The 22039-nt window shown below is 37.7% G+C and overlaps 1 protein-coding gene across 8 annotated transcripts in view; it reads left to right on the forward strand.

The window, feature by feature from the left end:
- LOC129775144 (uncharacterized) overlaps positions 1–22039 on the forward strand; it is a 378096-nt gene that overhangs the window by 240159 nt on the left and 115898 nt on the right. The gene's annotated exons all lie outside the window — the stretch shown is intronic.

Raw genomic sequence — 22039 nt, forward strand, 5'->3', positions numbered from 1 at the left:
ATATAACCGTTTGTTAATAGTTAAATTTCTCTCGTAATTCATCATTGATCATCATCGTTATCAGTTAACTGTTATTGCTTGGTAAGTGTTTTACAGTTGATTATAAAACATAATGAAGTATATTGTAATTTTTTTTCGAAAAATTATAAAATAAAAATTTTCCGAAATTTGAATCGATTTTTTTTTCCTACGTTTCATATTTCGGACAGTTAAAATTGGTTATACTACAATGTGTGTTTTCAGGTTTATTATGGATGCGAAGCGTAAATATAATAACGACAAAGTTGAAGATGCTTTGGATGCCATTCGAGCAGGATCATCTATCTGTACTGCTGCAACCCAAAATATAAAATCCTCAGGAAATCCTTAGAATGAGTGTGGGCCAACATGCAAAGCGAATGTGGGCGGATGGATGAGAGCGCATTTAAGATATATAAATATACACTAGTAATATTGTAACTAATAATAATAAACATCATGTTAATTAAGAGCAATAGAATATATTTTTGAAGGAGGAACGAAACAGATGAAATCAAAACAGGCTCTTCTGTGGATAAGAGGAGCCCCGGTCAGGATGGTCGAAAAATCGAATTTTCTTTTTTTTGCATTTTTTAGTAAGCTTATGTCCCAGAAATTTTATCCTGAAACTATTTTTCGATGTTCGATTTCGTTGGGATGTTACAGCCAAAAGCATGAGATCACCGTAAGGGATATAGTATTGTTATACGTATTTTTGAACGCGTTTTTCTCGAAACCATGTTTTTTCTGCTGGTGATATCAATATCTCAGGAGCTAATCGACCGATTTACCCATTTTGGAAATTTTTCTAATTTTAAATGTAACGCTTTAGGTGTTGTCCTATGTTTCAAAATATTCCATGGAATTCGATCTGCGACACGCCATAGCTTCAGAACCGATACCACCATCAGGGTACCGATTTTCAGACAACATCTACGCTTCCAGCTGCCAACAGTTCACTCAAAAAATGGAAAATACATCTACAAATATACCTTAAACAATAACCAAAATACCCGAACACTTAATTTTTATCATGTTTGATCATTTTATTGCATTAGTAATTGTACAGAAATATAAGTTGAGCCTGAAACCACATGAAACCGTTATGCAAACAGAGTGTCCAAAATTTGAATTCACTCTGTCCGAAATTTGATTTTTTTCATAAATAGTATCCGAAATTTGATCCTTATCCGCTTTAATTGAAAAACATTTTTATTCGATAATTGTTGATGTTTTTAATAAAATAGGCACCAAAGTAGAAAGCTTAAAAGCTTATTGAACTAATTTAGTAAAAATATCAACCAAATAGTACTTGTGCATAAAGTTTAGATCTGTTTTCTGCATCAAATGCCTTAAGGGTCCGAAATATGATTCAGAACGGTATATACAAACAGCGAGTCTATTAGAAAAATGTTTTTTTTAAGGTGCTTCAACTTTGCTCAAAATTGCGGTGATTGGCCAAAAAAATTAGACTCGTTTTTTTTTATTTTCCCATTAGGGTGCCCTGTCTTAAAATAGGGTGACAAGAAAAAAAGACATTTGACTTTTTTTTTCCTTCTTTTTCTTATGTTTTATCTTCTTATTTTCATCTATAAATCCACTTAACCACAAGTTTTTCGGAACGCCTAATCAATAACGTTTATAACAATAACTTGTATTTAGTTTTTCTTATAATATACTTATAAGTTATTCTGTGATTATGATCAAAAAACATTTATTTAAGAATTCGTTTTTTTTTTTGAGAAAAAATGCTTTTTTTGCAATTTTCCATTCTCTCGATATCTCAAGAATAATACCTGCTACAGTTCTACTTTCTGTCTACTTTCTATAAGAAAATATAGAGAAAACATATCGAAGACAGTCACTTCTCCGATTTGTGTCCACCTGAAAACCCAGAGTGAAGCCGTTCGCTGTCCCGTCCCTCTCAGTTTTTTTTTGAAAATTGATACATATGATGGCAACTACCCAAAATCAAAGTTTTGATTGTCATATGACCAATTTAAATTTCGACATATTCAAAATCATTGATCTCTCTTTCAAAAAAATAAAATAAAAAATAAAGCATGCTACTTGTAACACGAAATCGATAAGTCTGTTGAAATATAGTGTTTGACAAAATTTTTTTTTTTTTTTTTTATCCAAAATATATATTTTATTAAGGCTCATATGGCGTCAGCCTAACGGGGCCGGGAGTTCAATATTTTGACAATGTTTGCTTAGACTATGTTAGTAATATGTAACCGATTACTCGCGGTTGACTCGAGGTTAGTATTACAAGTGTTCTCATAATTGGTATGTCGCAGTCTTCGATGCTCTGTACGTGTGCCCGACACGGGATACTTCCTATTGGGATGCAGCTGACTATTAATCAGCAACGCCCCCTAAGTCTGTACCCCATATCTAGCGTGGTGCGTCTTTCTCGACTCGAGGAATCCAGGATAGAATGGTCACTAGCCGGCGCAATCATCAGCACGTGTAGAGTTGTCATGAGCGGTACAACCTTTGGCTCTTGTTGAATCATCAGTGGACTGCACAACCTTCGGCCCGTGCATCTGTAAAGAGTGTGTGTATGTATTGCCGCGACTAAGTAAAAGTTTATCGATCGGATAGGAGGGATATGAAACGGGGACACAACGAAGGAAACATCATTAAACGTTGACATCGGCGTTTCTGAGGAACAGGTATAGATGAAGCAGAAGATCAGGATCACGGCTACCTAAGATATCCCGGACGGGGATATCCGATTGTCTGCCTTGTGCTCTCAGTGCTCTAGAGAGCTGAGAGCGAGCAGCATGGAACCGGCTACACGACCAGACAACATGCTCGATGTCGTGGTAGCCATCGCCACAATCACAAAGATTGTTTGCTGCGAGCCCAATGCGATAGAGATGCGCGTTTAGGTTGTAGTGATTGAACATAAGCCGAGATATCACGCGAATGAAATCACGACCTACATTCAATCCCTTGAACCATGCACTCGTCGAGACCTTAGGGATAATCGTGTGTAACCAACGACCAAACTCATCACCACTCCACATGCGCTGCCAACTTACGAGCGTATACTGACGAGGAATGTGGAAAAATTCATTATAAGCAATTTGCCTTTCAAAAAGTGTGCCTTCTAAAGCGCCCACCTTAGCTAGCGAGTCCGCTTTCTCATTCCCCGGAATCGAGCAATGAGAGGGAACCCATGCTAAGGTAATCTTGAATAATTTTTCGACCAAAACACTCAATAGTTGTCTTATTCTTGTTAGGAAATAAGATGAGCGTTTATCAACTTTCATTGAGCGGATTGCCTCTATTGAGCTGAGACTGTCCGAAAAAATAAAATAGTGGTCGATGGCCAATGTTTCAATGATCCCTAGTTTGACAAAGTTGTTGAAACTATTTATTAAAAACAACATTTTAAATAAACTTTTAAAAAAATTATTAGTCTCTTTATATCTCAAAAGAAAAAAATCTCCTCAAAATCTTCAATTTTCAAAAAAAAAAACTCAACAGTGTACCTAAAATGTTATTTTTACTAAATATTTCGTTAATTTTCTAATAACGTTGTCAAACACCAAATTTTAAACAGACATCTGGATTTCGAGGTACGATTTTTTGAAAAAAAATCAATTATTTTGAATACATACTTTTAAAAATCATTCGTAGTTTAAATTGGTTCTATGATAATGAACATTGTGATTTTGGGTAGGTGCCACAAGGCTCTAATAATCGTAAGAGTCATCCGTCAAAATCGGCTGTTTTTGGTGTGGAATTGTTCTACAGTAAACGGTACGTACAGGCGATATTATAATGCAATTGTTGCAAGGGAACAACAAAGCGGCATAAATGAAATGAAGAGCGACACATTCTGGATAGTGCTAGAGAAAATATCGAAGAATGATAAATAGCTGCGAATACTAATCCAAGCTAAAGCTAATGAAGAACATTTGATTTAAGATTATAATCAAAATAAAATCAGATTCATGTTGCAGGTTCCTAAAACAAATCAAAATTACGTTACCTCACTTGAATAACTTTTTGTTGTGGAGGCGATCTGGCGTAGTGGTAACATCCATTCCTCTCACGCAGAGATCACGAGTTCAATTTTCACTCCCGACATTTTTCCAAAAATGGAAGTAAAAGTGACGAACCAGCCGAAATGTGTTGAAAGTCACTATAATAGAGAAAAATAGAAAAGACTTTCTGTTAAATTAATAAGAACATTAAAAAAATATAAATTAGAACAAATGTAAATTTTGATGATACATAGAAACAATACAATGATTTTTTGATTTTCTTATGAAACAAATCTTGTCCAATTGAGTATTGAGGAAACGTTCCGTTCCATCGTGACATGTGACGACACTGAAATTGAAGTAAATCCCAACAAGAATTACAAGTTGGAAGAAATATTTTAGTTGAATTCGTTTACCACAACACAAATATTTTTGTGGCGTGATAACTTCCGATTTTTTGCGAGTTCGTCTCTCCACTTGTTGAAGTCACTATACGTGAAACTTTCCAAAGTGAACCAAATGGGCACCAGAATTAAGTTTATCCTCCGCTAAAACATGTTGCTTCGAGCCAAAATTGTGTAGGTTCCCACAGTGTGTATGGCTCATAATTGTTGTAATAACACATCTGGCCTCATTTCGCGGCACAGTTTAATTTTGGAGCAACGCCAAAAGACAAAACTACGAAGCCCAATGAATCATCATATTCGTCGTACACCAGGTTCCGGTAAACTTTTCACAGTCCCGCCGGCAGCAAAAGAAGGAACGACGAGATTACATTGGTCATGTCTCTTGGATCGTTGGCTTATGCTGCTGTTGCAACTATTGCATATGTTTTATGTGCTCGTTCTCTCTCTGGCCTCAACCGTTATTTCGCCTCTTTTTCACTTTCCCGAAACTTAGTTAGGTTGCCGCCGAGTCGTGTACAGACGGGGTAATTATTCCAGTTTAACCTCTAAACGTTACCGGAAGTTATTGTTTTTCCAACCACCGCTTCACCACATGAACTTGAAACGTTCAAGCGGCTTTAGCGACGACTTTTTCAGCATCCCATTCACATAAGCCCGCGGTAAATATTGACGGCTCGATTTTCTTCCATCGAGGAGCGAGGAGTTTCCACTTCGATTTATGAGTCGTTTCAAATTTCCATTACCCCACCTTTAATGTTGCTTGCTTGCTTCTTTCGGGACAAACAATGCAATGCCCTGTGCTGTCATCCGTTCCGGAAACTGATAAATCTTCGGCATGAGCTGCGCGAGTATGCTCGAGTATGCGCACGAGCATGGAATCTAAATTTGTCATTGAGCCTAAAGCGCCGATAAAGGGCGGCTTTTCCGCTTTGATGTTTCTAGGCTTCCGAGACCTCGTAGGGTTTGCACGTAGCACTGTAAACCAGCATAAATATCTGTTTACCCTAGAAGAGCAGCAATCAAATTACAAAACTGGAACCGGCATCGGGAAAAAAATGCGACCACATGATCGATTGGCGAAATTGCCCAACTCGGGTCGATCTCGGATCTCGCGAAACCGAGGCAAATTATATTAATAAATTTCCATTATGTCACACTTCGATTTCATTAAAATTTCCCACCGCAGCAAAGGGTTGTTGCGCGAGCCAAAATAGAAAAAAAATCTATATTTCGCGCAGATTGATTGGATCGGACCCTAGAGTAGGGTAACCACCATCACCCCATATTGGTCGAAATACCTGTCGAAAGGGGGCCAATTAACGAGCTCCAACGTGGTGTCATGATTTATGGGCTGATGATTAATTTGAGTTTTATTGCAATCAATGCTAAAATTCACAACAAGGGCTGACACAATGCAATGCAGTCGGCTGCCAATAGAAAAAAAAATGCTTAGCCTAATTTTTATTTTAGGGTAGTCGAATCCCATAAAAGATTGCATCCTCTCGCGATTATAGATTCGACAATTCAACGAAAACCCAATCTACATGGAATTGATCTGATTTTGACCGAATTTCCTTTTTTCTAATCGTCAAAATTGAATTTAAAAAAAAAAGTTGACGGTTTCCAGGACACGACCGCATTGTTAACGTAGGACTTCGGAATTATTTCATTCAATTCGGTTCTTTATAAATTCGGGCATTATTTTAGAATGCATTGAATTTTTAGAAATGACTCCATAGTAAAAAAATAAAGAGGGATGTTGAGGACATAACTGGAGAGACGTAAGACTACACCAAGGGCTGTCAATTGAAATAACTTATCGAATATCGAATATCGTTCTCCCCAAAAAACATAATTCCCGAAGAAATAATTCATCGATTAAACTATGTTTTTCGCAAAACGGTAACAAAAATTTCGAAATCGATTGTGAATGTGAATGTGTTTGTGAATGTATTTTCCTAAGTGAAAGTATATTTTTATGGAATGGATTTATTCTTTTTCTCTCGAGAACAAGCTGGCCATTTGTATATTGTCCATGCAAGTAGGTCATCTTATCTTTTAGACACACTGAATGCAGCTAGAGGGGGTTCTACATCTGCACCATCACCACCATTTTACGGTTCTCCTCCAGTGAATACCAGTCAAATTGAAGCTCATTTGCAGTTGCTAGTGCTACCGCTCCTTCTTGTGCGAACTTCTTCTCGGGTAGAAAATGAATAATCTGTTTAGACAGGAACAATGAATTTTATCCGAATTGACTGGCTGTACCACGTCACACAGGGGTGGGGCTTGCGATGCAATGTTTCGCTTCTCTTCAGGCTTCCATTGTGTTAAGGAAAACCATTGTATTTACCAGCAGCATTAGGATAGAATAGCTGGCAATATATGGCAATAGGAATAGGAATAGGAATAGGAATAGGAATAGGAATAGGAATAGGAATAGGAATAGGAATAGGAATAGGAATAGGAATAGGAATAGGAATAGGAATAGGAATAGGAATAGGAATAGGAATAGGAATAGGAATAGGAATAGGAATAGGAATAGGAATAGGAATAGGAATAGGAATAGGAATAGGAATAGGAATAGGAATAGGAATAGGAATAGGAATAGGAATAGGAATAGGAATAGGAATAGGAATAGGAATAGGAATAGGAATAGGAATAGGAATAGGAATAGGAATAGGAATAGGAATAGGAATAGGAATAGGAATAGGAATAGGAATAGGAATAGGAATAGGAATAGGAATAGGAATAGGAATAGGAATAGGAATAGGAATAGGAATAGGAATAGGAATAGGAATAGGAATAGGAATAGGAATAGGAATAGGAATAGGAATAGGAATAGGAATAGGAATAGGAATAGGAATAGGAATAGGAATAGGAATAGGAATAGGAATAGGAATAGGAATAGGAATAGGAATAGGAATAGGAATAGGAATAGGAATAGGAATAGGAATAGGAATAGGAATAGGAATAGGAATAGGAATAGGAATAGGAATAGGAATAGGAATAGGAATAGGAATAGGAATAGGAATAGGAATAGGAATAGGAATAGGAATAGGAATAGGAATAGGAATAGGAATAGGAATAGGAATAGGAATAGGAATAGGAATAGGAATAGGAATAGGAATAGGAATAGGAATAGGAATAGGAATAGGAATAGGAATAGGAATAGGAATAGGAATAGGAATAGGAATAGGAATAGGAATAGGAATAGGAATAGGAATAGGAATAGGAATAGGAATAGGAATAGGAATAGGAATAGGAATAGGAATAGGAATAGGAATAGGAATAGGAATAGGAATAGGAATAGGAATAGGAATAGGAATAGGAATAGGAATAGGAATAGGAATAGGAATAGGAATAGGAATAGGAATAGGAATAGGAATAGGAATAGGAATAGGAATAGGAATAGGAATAGGAATAGGAATAGGAATAGGAATAGGAATAGGAATAGGAATAGAAATAGGAATAGGAATAGGAATAGGAATAGGAATAGGAATAGGAATAGGAATAGGAATAGGAATAGGAATAGGAATAGGAATAGGAATAGGAATAGGAATAGGAATAGGAATAGGAATAGGAATAGGAATAGGAATAGGAATAGGAATAGGAATAGGAATAGGAATAGGAATAGGAATAGGAATAGGAATAGGAATAGGAATAGGAATAGGAATAGGAATAGGAATAGGAATAGGAATAGGAATAGGAATAGGAATAGGAATAGGAATAGGAATAGGAATAGGAATAGGAATAGGAATAGGAATAGGAATAGGAATAAGAATAAGAATATGAATAGGAATAGGAATAGGAATAGGAATAGGAATAGAAAGATTATAAGAGATAGAAAAAGGAAAAATTTGGATGGAATTGGAATTAGAATAGGAATAGGAATATAGCAAATGTTGATAATGGATAGTTTAATGATTTTTATATTGATAAAAGCATAGTTTCCTCAGAGGTAAACCAGCTCAGGAGGCTGAAAGCTTCTCAAATAAAGAATAAAAAAAGTATAGTTTCCACGCTAAAATATCTCGTTTTTCGTGTTGGTACCTTACTTTAAGTCCTTTACGCGCTAACCGCGATTCAAGTTATCTGTATGTGGGACCATTAGTGCCCTCGACTTGCGTGTATCCACAATACCGATTTTCCTTGGAGGCTTAGTCCGTGTTTGAGAGACATATCCCCGCCTGCATATATGCGTGTAGGGCTTACGACGCAATGTTTCGCTTGTATTGTAATTTTATTCCGCTGTTACTCTGGTTGCTCTTTTTGGTCGGTACAATTTGAGGAGCACAATTCTTGCCAATCAAAACGTGGGATTTAGATTTATTCAATTGTTTATCTCAAGAAAAATATAATTTCCATTGGTGCAAACATCTTTGCTATCTATGAAAAATGTCGCAGTTATAAGCATTCGAAATGTTTCCTTTTTGCCCACATGGGTTTATATTTTCATTTTACTCCCATATATTCCTGTTATAAGTAGTCCTACGTCAAAAAAGGAAGCTCATATATTCAATACTGTAGATGATCCCTTCATTTTAGACCCATTTTTAATCAGTATGAAGTTACATTCTAGAACGTATAATTTCCAACCGACCTGTTTACTAGCACAGACAGGGCGTTGGGTATCTGACGCAGAATATTTGAGGAGGTATTCATATCTTATAAAAAAAAACAACAAATTCTATGCATATGGAAGAATCTACACTACGACAGAGTTATAGAACTTTTATTATTTTGAACTCTGTTCGCTTTAAACGGACATTTTTCTCCGTAAAGAACAACAAGTTCCATTTTACTTCAAGCAACAAGGATAACAAAGGTTAGATTATTTCATGTACGTTGATCCAGAAAATTGTCGAACTCGTTGGTGGCTTCGAATAACCATCACTAATCTATAGCTACAGGGATTATCTCACAAAATACCTACACCGTATTAACTCTTTGTGGTCGTTTGTCTGCTCTCAGCCATCACAGCAAGAAACATTGTTTATCTTATATTTTACTCAACCAAATATCAATTTATGCTTTTCCTGAACGAAGCTTGATGTCTAGTGAACCTGTTCACGAATCAATACGGTGCTCCCATGAATAATAGATAAAGGTACTTAGTATCAAACATAGTTGTCACCCACACCAAACAACACATAGTGCGTTGAGTACATAGGAATGTGGGACAAAAATCATAACAGCAGAACTTAGCCATTCTAACACTTTGGTGTGATGGAAAAGATTGTTCATAAGTATCAGTACTACTGTTTACATAAATGTCTTATGTTATTTGAATAATCGCATAAGTGTCTCAAGCGACAAAATCTTCGTTCATCTGAATAGAAAAGTTCTGATCATTTCGGATACGCAAAAATCATTATTTGAGTAACTACTGGTTCAAATTATGTTGAAGTAGTTAATACGTATACATATAGTTCACAAAAAAAAAGAAAAAAATTTTGTTTTCATAATCTTACACGTCGCAAAGCTAAAGGAAACATAATTCCGACCAGTACGAAACCCATGCCCAAATTTAATACGACCGCAAAGGGATAGTTAAAAATTGATAAAAAATGGGCTCATTAAAATTAAGAAGCGAACCGAGAGAAACAAATCACATCAAAAGAGAGTTATTATCTGATTTTGAAGCAGTCGATGAAGACGATAATATTTACTAGCTAATAAAGTAGATTGAATTGATCCACAAAATGATCGTAATTCGAAAGGAGGTTACTCGAATTATGTAAAAGTTAGTTATATTTAACCCCCACGTGTATATGAATTCAAACGGAATGAAACTAAACCGATGCCATGAAATTGCAGTGCAATTCTTTGATTGAATTGATTTGGTTTGATTAAATCTGATTTAAGATCCAATCAAAGTGACCCTAATTCCGAACCAATCATCAAAGCGGCGAAGGAAGTGAGCGATTGAGAGTTGATTGAAATTGGGCAAATTTGATGCGATTTTTCCTGAATAGTGAACAGCTTTACGTTTAATCACCATTCTTAGATATGGATTTTTGCGTCACTTTTTCGCAACCGCAACTTTTTGCAATAAATTTCTCCCGAACATGACACAAAAAGTCGTAGAATTAATCGCAAAATAAATTCAGCAATTTATACAACGACTGGAACAATATCAAAAGCACTTAATTCCATCCAACCATTCAGTGTTGTTCCCGGAGAGGGTTGGAGTTATTTGTTTTGACTTGTTTGGGACGCAAACTTTTGCTGATTTATTGTCATTCAGACACTTCACAGTTGGGATAACCGACGGGCGGAGTGAGTGGGCGGTTCGTCGCCGCCACCGCTGTTTGGGCCCAATAAAGCTCTTCTTTCTATGATTAATGAGTGCGCTCATTTTGACGAGAAGCGAAAATCTGTGTTACGGCCATGGCTGCTCACACACGATGGTGACAACTATGGGGGTAAAAAAAAATCACTCCAAGTTCAACAATTTTTTTGTTTCGATTGAGTTGCGATGGGAACAATGTCAATCATATTTCGTTCGCAAAGATCACTCACAACACATCGCCCGAGATTGGGGGATCAGACGAGCGCTTTTGAATTAATTTTTATTTTCCTTTCTTGCTCTTCCTCCCACAGAGTATAAGTCATAAAGTCACTGCAGCTGGTAGTGCAAATTTGCCGCCACTCCCACGCGAACATGGGACGCGGTTAATGTGGTACCGGATTGAGTTCATTCGCGGCCGCGTTTCACACTTCTCGCCGTGAAACTGCGCTCAAAACAATAATATTCAAGGTTATCGTTAACCTTCACGGACCCAGACGGAGATAATTGAAATCTCGATTAACTTTCCGCTGCGAGATTGCATTTTCATTTTTCTTCGCTTGTTCATCTTTGTTTCACTCGCTTGGGGCGATGAAAACTTTCTTCGGTGTGGGAACCGAAACGGTTCTGAGGGTTTTTTCGATTTATGGGAGAAGAAAATGTCGACAATTTGTACTCCCTATTTATGAGAGCGTTCTTACCCCATTGTTAGAGGTTCCATTCGTCGTTCGAGAGTAGGTTGAATCGGGAAAAAGTTTTCCTTTGGCTCGAGCGCGCGCGGGTTATGGTGGTGGGAAATGGCTGATGTACTTCGTAGCGCATTTTAAGTTGACTCCGCTGTTTACTTTACATTTTTATTCCGTCGATAGCAAAACGTGACAAGTTAACGATATTATAGTCAATACAATGTTTGCTTGAGTTTTCCAAAGTGGAAAGTTATCTGAAAAGAAATAGACATCTGAAGTGCTAAAATTGCATTTTTCATGGTGATTTTACCCCTCGATGAAAAAAGATAAGAAATGGAACGAAGTTAATATACCATACCAATTTATGTCAATGTGAAAAATACTTTCATTTAGAAACAAATATCTGTTCTTCTTGTATATTATTCTTCCAGGTGTCTAAGACACGATCGCACTGTTAACACTCCGCAGTACTACGAAATTATTGCCGGCGCGAACAAACGTGATATGAATTTAGGAATGCAATCTTTAGTACAATTATTTGGTAGCCCTGACCAAGACCGATGAATAAATGATTGCACTGAGTTCCGGAAACAAGTTCCAAGTTCCGGAAACGCAAAACGGAAAAACAACAAAGATGCTAATTTTTATAATTTATTTTTTTAATGAAATTTCATACAATTTCCAAGGTCATTTCCAATTTCCTAAGTCGATATTGCGTTACTTATTGTATATTAGAGATAGAAATTGTGTTACATGTGGTGAGGAGAGGGTTCTAAATCCGGATTTTAGCATTAGGTATTTTTTGCATCTCGCCTTATAAGACAAATTTATTTTTATTTATTTTTAAGCTGTTGTTAAGAAACTAAACTCCGAGATCAGAAGAATATCATGCCATGTCAATAAACCATGTCGACTTTTTGAATTATTGATTAAGTAATATTAAAAAAATATATTAAAAGTCTCGACACCTCAAACCCATGAAAAGAACAATAAAGTTTTAGTCTATAAGTAGAAATGAGGGGTGCAGTTTGATATTTTTACTGGGAGTTGATTTAAATGTATTTCATTTGCTGTTGAAACGACCAAAAATTTCTCAAGCCGTTCAAAAGTCTCGGAAAATCGGCAAAACGGTTCTTCGGACCACCCAAAATAATGCGTCCTAAACAAGGATGACTATTAGGCGATTATGATTCTGTTCACAATTGATTGTCTCACGCACAGATCACGATCTGTTACAAACTGAGACTTACGATGAATCCTCTCCCTTCCTAACAAAATGATGCACTCTTGGTTATTCCGAGTTAATCAATGCATTGTTAGAATGTATCTAGATCGATGAATCGAGCGACTCTTTTCACTCGGTTTGTGTACAAATCACAGCGGTAAATTGCTTCACGAAGGTAAGAGACTATCGTATACGATTTGCGTACTCTCGCCCTATCCGCTCTGTTTAGCTTGCCATGACCCAAACTTTCACATTAACACTTTAACCAAACTCCCACGGAACAAAATTGTTCCGCTGTTTGCGATATCTTCCATTCTTCCTTTGTATCGAGCAAAACAATCAGGAAAGAATGTTGTCTCGCTAGCTGGATTGATACTGTGATTTGAAACCTCGAATGTCTTCTCATATCCATTAAGTTTAAACGAACAGTGCTTGAATCGCAATATTTTCTATTTCCACATTGTCCGTAAAACAACACTGCATTTGTATTACGAGCAAACGATCGATTAAATTCTACCTCGCCGATGCATCAGTTGTTCGTTATTGACGGTACGGGTAAGTTAATGGGTAGTACTAATGTATGGGACAACAACAACTAATGTTTTTGGTTGCAAGTGTAGCTTGTATAGATGAAGAGAGACCAGGACTTTTTTTGTGTAGCCCGAGTTTTGAACTCATGATCGATCGCTTATTAAGCGAACGCGCAACCAGTGTAATTACGAAGGCCCCCAAAATTAACTTGTTGACTGGGAAAAGTAACCCATCACGAAATTTTTGTTTTTTGTGATATTTTTACCTTCAGTGCCCAACCGAAACAAATATCTTTTACCTTTAAAAATACATGAATTTACATCCGGCTTAGAAGATGTGCAATTTGACGCCACTTTTAAACCGAAAAGAATGCAAGAATTCGCGATAGTTGAATGATCGATCGCAAAAAATCATCGATGAGCCAAAAGATGGTCGATAAGCATTCGAAATCTTACGATATTCGAAACGACATTCGTTCTGGCAATTGATTTGAGAAATCGTGCAGGATTTTGTTTGGCGAGACGGTAACAACGGCATAAATAAAAACCAACCGCACACAGCTGCCTCAGGTTAAAAGTAAACAACAGCTGATATTCATTTGGCTAAAATGAAATTCAATTCCGACATCTTGAATAATCAAGATGAAAATGACACTGGGTGCAAAAATAAACTTCAAAACATATTGAAGAACAATAGTTCATTTGCTCATATTCACTGGTTGTCTGAATCTGTCATTTTGAGTTTCGTTTGGAATATATAGGTTTTCGATGCAACCTAGTCCGAAAATCTATTCATTTAAGCTTAGCGAAGATGATTTTTTCAACACTGTCTACATGTCTACAGTCTCAACATTTGCATTTTAATCCCATCTATTTTTATTAGACGTAGTCCTATGTCGAAACCTGAGAGAGGAGCCAACTGAAAGACAGATAGTTTGCTTTCTTGTTATTCTTCTTACGCATTTTTATCATGAAAATTTCAATCGAATAATTTCAATTAAGCAAGTTGTTGTCATTCATTTTCGTGAAAATTCACTCAACGTGAATTTCGTTTGTGAGATCATTCATGCGTTTTTATCCGCGATTTGGTTGTTGACGTAGGACTACTTCTAACAGGAATATATGTGAGGTAAAATGAAAATCTGAACACTGATCATGTAAAAAATAACAAAACATTTTGATCGCTTATAATCAATAGATCGCAAAGATGTTTGTATCAAATGATTGGAAATATTTCTACACATCTATCATAGTAAAGAAAAACTTTATATTTTGAAAAAAAAAATCAATTAAATAATCGAAAAATGTAAAGCATCATCTAAACGCTCCAAATCCGTCGTTTTGATGAGTGCAATCAGTGTTCCTCAAATCGTACCTACCAAAACCGGCAACTTGATTAACAATACCACTGCGAGCAATAGCAATAGTAGCAATAGCAATAGCAATAACAATAGTAGATATTCATCGTGCAGTCTTGCAAAGGAAACAAAAAAAAAGAGAAGGTTAACATTATGTCACAAGCCACATCTCTATTTCATCCCTGATCATCATCGTTATCAGTTAACTGTTATTGCTTGGTAAGTGTTTCACAGTTGATTATAAAACATAATGAAGTATACTGTAATTTTTCTTCAAAAAATTATAAAATAAAATGTCCGAAATTTGATTCGAATTTTTTCCTACGATTCATATTTCGGACAATTAAAATTGGTGATACCACAATGTGTGTCTCAGGTTTATTATGGTTTTTTTCCAATTTTTTTTATTTTTTTCTATTTCTATATAAAATATATAAATAAATTTTTGAATGATGTTGTATTTCACACATAATGGCATAAACCAAACTTTAATTTGAAATAAAAGTTTCATCGAAATTCGAATTCTAAGTGTGTTTTATTTCAATTTACTTTCGGAATTAAAAGTTGGAAAACCCTGTATATATATATATATATATATATATATATATATATATATATATATATATATATATATATATATATATATATATATATATTTCTCACAGGAGGCACTTGATTTCATTCAGCTCGCGCAGTCCGAAGACATCGGTCGCAAATTTGTTCGCGTCTATCATATAGTGGAGATTATACCGTTATCAGTGGCTGGTGAAGTTATTTCGCCCTAACGGGGTTCTCTTTATTGCGCGAGTGAGAAGAGCAGCAATCACAACCAGCGTGAGGAAGAAGTTCTCCACCGCGGGCGCGGTGCGTGTGCCGTATCATCGCTGTGTGTGCTTTATCATCGTCATCGATTCCATCATCGTGTGGTGGTGCGATTTACCGTTGCAGCTGTACCGAGCGATTGCCACGCGGTTCGATTGGGACACCGTTTCATTTCTTTCGCATTGGTGTGCGATTTAGGTATAATATATATATTAGGTTTAGGAAGATAGAAGAATTCAAAATTATATTATTTCATATCTGCCGTAATGGCAGAAGGTCAAGTTGAAATGGAGATTGAAACTACTGTTTCCTCCTCACTAGCTACAACGGGGGCTGGGAAGTCGCTCAAACGCGTTCCCCCCTCAGAAGATGTCTCTTCAGAGAAAGAGTTAATTAACCTCAACAAGCCCCCCTCAAGAAAATTGGCAAACTTTTCCTCTTCGCCCCCTCCATCTCCCGCTTCCGTTCAACTCCCGAACTTGCCACCCAGTCCTACTGATCCCGCTCCCGCTCAACAATCGACCTCGTCCTCCCCCTCAGTTGTTTCCTCTCCTCGTGTCAAGGTCTATCCAGACGATGCACCTGGAGCTGGTCCATGGGTTGTTTTTTTCCGGCGCAAACCTAAAGGAAAATCTATTAATGTCATTCAGGTTTCGAAAGATCTGGCAAGATTTTATTCCTCCGTGGTCGAAATCTCTAAGGTTAGGCCGAACAAACTGCGTGTTGTCGTGAGTGATCGGAAACACGCAAATGCAATTGTGATCGACGAGAGGTTCACCCTAGAGTATCGTGTCTACGTGCCCTCCCATGACGTAGAAATCTCGGGGGTGGTAACTGAAACGGGTCTGACGTGCCAATTGATAAAAGAAGGAGTTGGTAAATTCAAAAGACTCCCTTTGGTGGGCGTTAAAATTTTGGACAGTCGCCAACTAGGTAAAGTATCCCAAGAAGAGGGAAAAACGAAATTCACGCCGTCAGACTCGTTTCGAGTAACTTTTGCTGGTTCGGCCCTCCCTGACTACGTCATGGTAGACAAATTGAGACTGCCTGTGCGACTCTTCGTGCCAAAGCCCATGACTTGCAACAAATGCAAGTCAGTTGGTCACACTTCAGATTATTGTGCCAACAAGGAGCGCTGTGCAACTTGCGGAGAGCAACATGTGGGGGAATCCTGCAGTGCGACTGAGCATAAGTGTCCATATTGCGGGGGATCCCTACACGTGCTCTCAGCTTGTGAAACTTACAAGAGTCGCTGGGAGAAACAGAAGCGCTCTTTGAAGGAACGCTCAAAACGCACTTTTGCGGATATTTTAAAGGGCGCTTCTCCACTTGCCCAACAACAATCAATCAACACTCAAAATGTCTTCGCCACGTTGCCCGTTGACGAAATGGAAGCGGACACAGCTAACGGGGGCACACCGTTCATTTTCCAAGGGAATCCCCGGCGTAAAAATGTGACCACACCCAAAGTTCAAGGACAAGCCCCACCGGTTATACCCCCTGTTAGCATGTCTAAAAAATCGAGTGCAGCGGACAAGCAAAATCAGGTTCCTCCTGGTTTCCGTGGGAATGGTTCACCTTTGAACGGCCCAGCACTCGAGGGGACATCAAAAACCCCAACTGTCCCTGTTTTTCCGTCTAGTTCAACTTCCCAATCGGGATTTATAAAGTTGACTGACCTTGTGGATCAAATCTTCACGTGTTTTAACGTTTCCGACTCCATCAGAACCATTGTCATCTCAATGCTTCCAGTGTTAAAGACAATTTTGCAGCAATTGATGCAAACATGGCCCCTTCTTGCAATGATTATCTCTCTTGATGTCTAATTTAAATAGAGAGGTCGGAGATATCACTGTTTTACAGTGGAATTGTCGTAGTCTTATCCCTAAATTGGATACTTTCAAATTTCTAATTCATAAATTCAAATGTGATGTTTTTGCTCTGTCCGAAACCTGGCTCTCTTCTCAAAATGATCTCTCTTTCCACGATTTTAATATAATACGCTTGGACCGCGATGACAGATACGGAGGGGTACTATTGGGGATTAATAAGTGCCACCCATTTTTTAGAATTGAACTTCCACCTATTGGAGGGATCGAAGCTGTTGCTTGTCATGCAAACATCAGAGGCAAAGACCTCTGTATTGTCAGTTTGTATTGGCCTCCGAGAGCTGCGGTTAGCCGCAAGCAACTTGTGGACATGTGCTCACTCCTTCCTGAGCCACGATTGATCTTGGAAGACTTCAACTCTCACGGAACTGCCTGGGGGGAACAGTACGACGACAATCGTTCATCGTTGATATATGACCTTTGTAACAGCTTCAATATGACCGTTTTGAATACTGGGGAAACAACACGTGTACCTAAACCTCCTGCTAACCCAAGTGCTCTTGACCTCTCGCTTTGCTCGAATTCACTATCGTTAGATTGCAAGTGGAATGTAATCCAGGACCCCAACGGTAGTGATCACTTGCCAATCAAAATTTCCATCACCATTGGGTCGAATTCTTCTGAATCTATAAACATGGCATATGACCTCACAAAACACATTGACTGGAAAAAATATGCGGACGCGATTGATCTAGCCATCAATTCCAGAGATGGTTTGCCTCCAGTATAACTTCATTTCTCGTTTGATCTATGACAGCGCGGTTCGCGCTCAAACGAAACCCATCCCAGGCTCCACTATTCGTCGAAGGCCTCCCAATCCATGGTGGGATAGCCAATGTTCCAAGCTTTATCAGGATAAATCGAACGCATTTAAAGCTTTTCGAAAACGTGGAACCATTGAGAATTTTCAAACGTATTTGGACCTTGAAAATCAATTTAAAAACTTGATCAAAGGGAAAAAGCGTGCTTATTGGCGAACTTTCGTGGGAGGTTTGTCACGAGAAACGTCAATGAAAAAATTATGGAAAGTGGCTCGAAACATGAGAAATCGCTCTTCATCGAATGAAAGCGAAGAATATTCACATCGATGGATTTTTAAATTTGCACGGAAAGTTTGTCCCGATTCCGTTCCTGTGCAAAAAATTGTTCGAGATATACCACAAGATAGGTGCGATCTTGATTCCGAGTTTTCGATGGTAGAATTCTCTCTTGCTCTCCTTTCTTGTAACAATTCGGCTCCAGGAACAGATAGAATTAAGTTCAACTTGCTGAAAAACCTCCCTGATGTGGCGAAACATCGCTTGTTGAATTTATTCAATCGGTTTCTGGAGCATAATGTTGTTCCAGATGATTGGAGACAAGTGCGAATTATAGCAATCAAAAACCCGGAAAACCCGCGTCCGACTTCAATTCGTACCGCCCAATAGCAATGCTGTCTTGTATACGGAAATTGTTGGAGAAAATGGTCTTGTTTCGCCTTGATCGTTGGGTTGAAACGAATGGCTTTCTCTCAGATACACAATATGGGTTCCGCAGGGGCAAGGGGACGAATGATTGTCTTGCGTTGCTTTCTTCAGAAATTCAAATGGCTTACGCCGAAAAAAAACAAATGGCTTCAATATTCTTGGACATAAAGGGGGCCTTTGATTCTGTTTCAATAGAGGTTTTGTCAGACAAATTACACTCTCGGGGTCTACCGCCTCTATTGAATAATATGTTATATAACTTGCTTTGTGAGAAACATTTGAATTTTTCTCATGGAGATTCGGCAGTAAGTCGGGTCTCTTACATGGGCCTCCCTCAGGGCTCATGTTTAAGCCCCCTTTTGTACAACTTCTATGTAAGCGACATTGACAATTGCCTTACACAAAATTGCAGCTTAAGACAACTTGCAGATGATGGAGTAGTGTCTGTCGTAGGATCAAAAGAATCCGACCTGCAAGAACCCTTACAAGATACATTGAACAATTTTTCAACCTGGGCCATTGGGCTAGGGATCGAATTCTCCACGGAGAAAACAGAGATGGTGGTTTTTTCTAGGAAGCATAAACCAGCAGAACCAAAGCTTCAACTTTTGGGTAAACCGATCACTCATGCTATGTCATTCAAGTATCTTGGGGTCTGGTACTTGGGGGGCCCATATTAGGTATCTGAGTAGAAAATGCCAACAAAGAATAAACTTTCTCCGTACAATTACCGGCACCTGGTGGGGAGCCCATCCAGAAGATCTTATAATGTTGTATCGAACAACTATTCTCTCAGTGATGGAGTATGGCAGTTTCTGTTTTCAATCAGCTGCCAAAACACACCTCATTAAACTCGAGCGAATTCAGTATCTTTGTCTCCGTATCGCGTTGTGATGTATGCCCTCAACGCATACCATGAGTCTCGAGGTTTTGGCAGGCCTACTCCCACTAAAAGATCGCTTCAATTTATTATCTCTTCGGTTCTTCATCCGGTGTAAGGTCATGAACCCATTGGTGATCGGAAATTTTGAGCAGCTGATCGGGCTAAATTTTCATTCTGGATTCATGAATTCATCTCCATGCAGGTTGATCCTTCTTCGTATATTCCCAACCGTGTTTGTTTTCCTGACTACATCAATTCCTCTGTACATTTTGATCTGTTCATGAAGGAGAAAATCCATGGAATTCCAGATTATCATCGATCGGGGATCGTTCCTACGATCTTCAATGCAAAATATGGGCGTATCAATTGTGATAATATGTACTTTACTGATGGGTCCTCTATGAATGAGTCCACAGGATTTGGAGTGTTCAACGAATTTTTTAGCACCTCCCACAGTCTTCAGAATCCTTGCTCAGTGTATATTGCTGAATTGGCAGCAATACACTGGGCGCTGGACAGCGTCGCCTCACGACCTGTTGAACACTATTACATTGTAACGGATAGTCTTAGCTCTGTCGAAGCTATCCGTTCAGTGAGGCCGGAAAAGCACTCGCCGTACTTCCTTGAGAGAATACGAGAAATTTTGAGTGCTTTAACCAGACGCTGTTATGTCATTACCTTTGTCTGGGTCCCCTCACATTGCTCAATTCCGGGTAATGAGAGGGCTGACTCATTGGCAAAGGTAGGTGCAATTGAAGGCGATATTTATCAGCGTCAAATCGCCTTCAATGAATTTTATTCTTTAGTCCGTAAAAATACCATCGTTAAATGGCAACGTAAGTGGAACGAAGATGAATTGGGTCGGTGGCTTCACTCGATTATCCCTAAGGTTAGCCTCAAACCATGGTTCAAAAGTCTGGACTTGAGTCGGGACTTTATTCGCACCTTCTCTCGACTCATGTCCAATCACTGTTCGTTAGACGCGCTACTCTTTCGTTTTAATCTTGCCGATGGCAATATCTGTGCTTGTGGCCAAGGTTACCACGACATCGAACACGTTGTTTGGTCGTGCGAGGTGTATCTTGTTGCCAGATCGAATTTAGAAAACTCTCTTCGGGCCAGAGGAAGACAGCCCAATGTGCCGGTGAGAGATGTGTTGGCTCGGTTAGACCTTGATTACATGTCCCAAATATACGTCTTCTTAAAAGTTATCGATCTTCGTGTGTGATTGTCCTTATATCCTTATATTTTCCTTTTCCTTTTCCTTCGCGAGAAATTAAATCCCTTCTTACTAACAATAGAATAAGGTGAAATGTAAATACATGTTAGATATAAGATAGGCTTAAGAATTGAGTATGATGAATGTGAGTGCGAATGTGAGTGTGAACATTGTCAACATATACTTATATCCCTTCCTTTTCCTGAAAAAAATGTCACCCTTCTAAACTCGAGCAAACCGCGAGTAATCGGTTCTCTACTTCATTAACACTAGAATTAATGAAAAATGATTATATATACTTGTAACAATACAGATAGGAGTTCGGCTCCTTTAAAGTTATGTAACTGAGCCTGTAAAAATAAACGATTTAATAAAAAAAAAAATATATATATATATATATATATATATATATATATATATATATATAAAATTATATACAAATTATGAATCCTGATGTGATTTGAAACTAAAAAGCCTCTTTATCAATCTCCTACTAAATGCAGCTGTTCGTGTTTCGATTGTGCAACACGAATAATATGTTCTAACTTCTTTCTATACAATGCATCTGTATCGGAAATTTTTTTTTATATCGCTACGTTTTGTATTAACCCACATGTCTTCAAATGTTTTTCAACGTAACTCCTAGACATATATTTTTACCATAATTATGTATTTGGAAAAGTTGTTGGAATTTATAAGAAAATTCATAAAATTTCATGAACATAACGGTATAACACGACAAACATTAAAACAGCCTATTTACTATAGAAAAGACAATAAATTTGAAATATTATTTTAAATATCTCGAGAATGGCTGCATTGAAAATTGTTTTTTTTTTGTTTTGAATCACATTAGGATTCATAATTTGCGGCTGAAATTGATTGTTAACAAACGAAAATTCGAAGTTTCGAAAATGAAAAATGACTTCTATTTTATTTGATATTTTTTAAAAATAAAAAATACAAAAAAAAATTTTTTTTTGTAAAAAAAAGAGTACTATTTTTTTCTCAGTGTATATTTTTTCAAATTTAAACACCAATACTCTATAACTCTTTCTAAGACACTATTTTGGTACGACTCTAGTTTATGAGATATAAATTATCACTTCTCAATTGCTGTGGAAAACTCTTAATTCCTCCAACCCAAATTTTCTCCAGTGCTCAGATCGATTGATGCAAAAGTCTCGTCAATCCATCAGGAAATGACTCGTTCGAAATTGGACATTTTTAAGTTTTTCAA

The sequence above is a fragment of the Toxorhynchites rutilus genome, chromosome 3 (genome assembly GCF_029784135.1).
Source record: "Toxorhynchites rutilus septentrionalis strain SRP chromosome 3, ASM2978413v1, whole genome shotgun sequence".
Classification (NCBI taxonomy): Eukaryota; Metazoa; Arthropoda; class Insecta; order Diptera; family Culicidae; genus Toxorhynchites; species Toxorhynchites rutilus.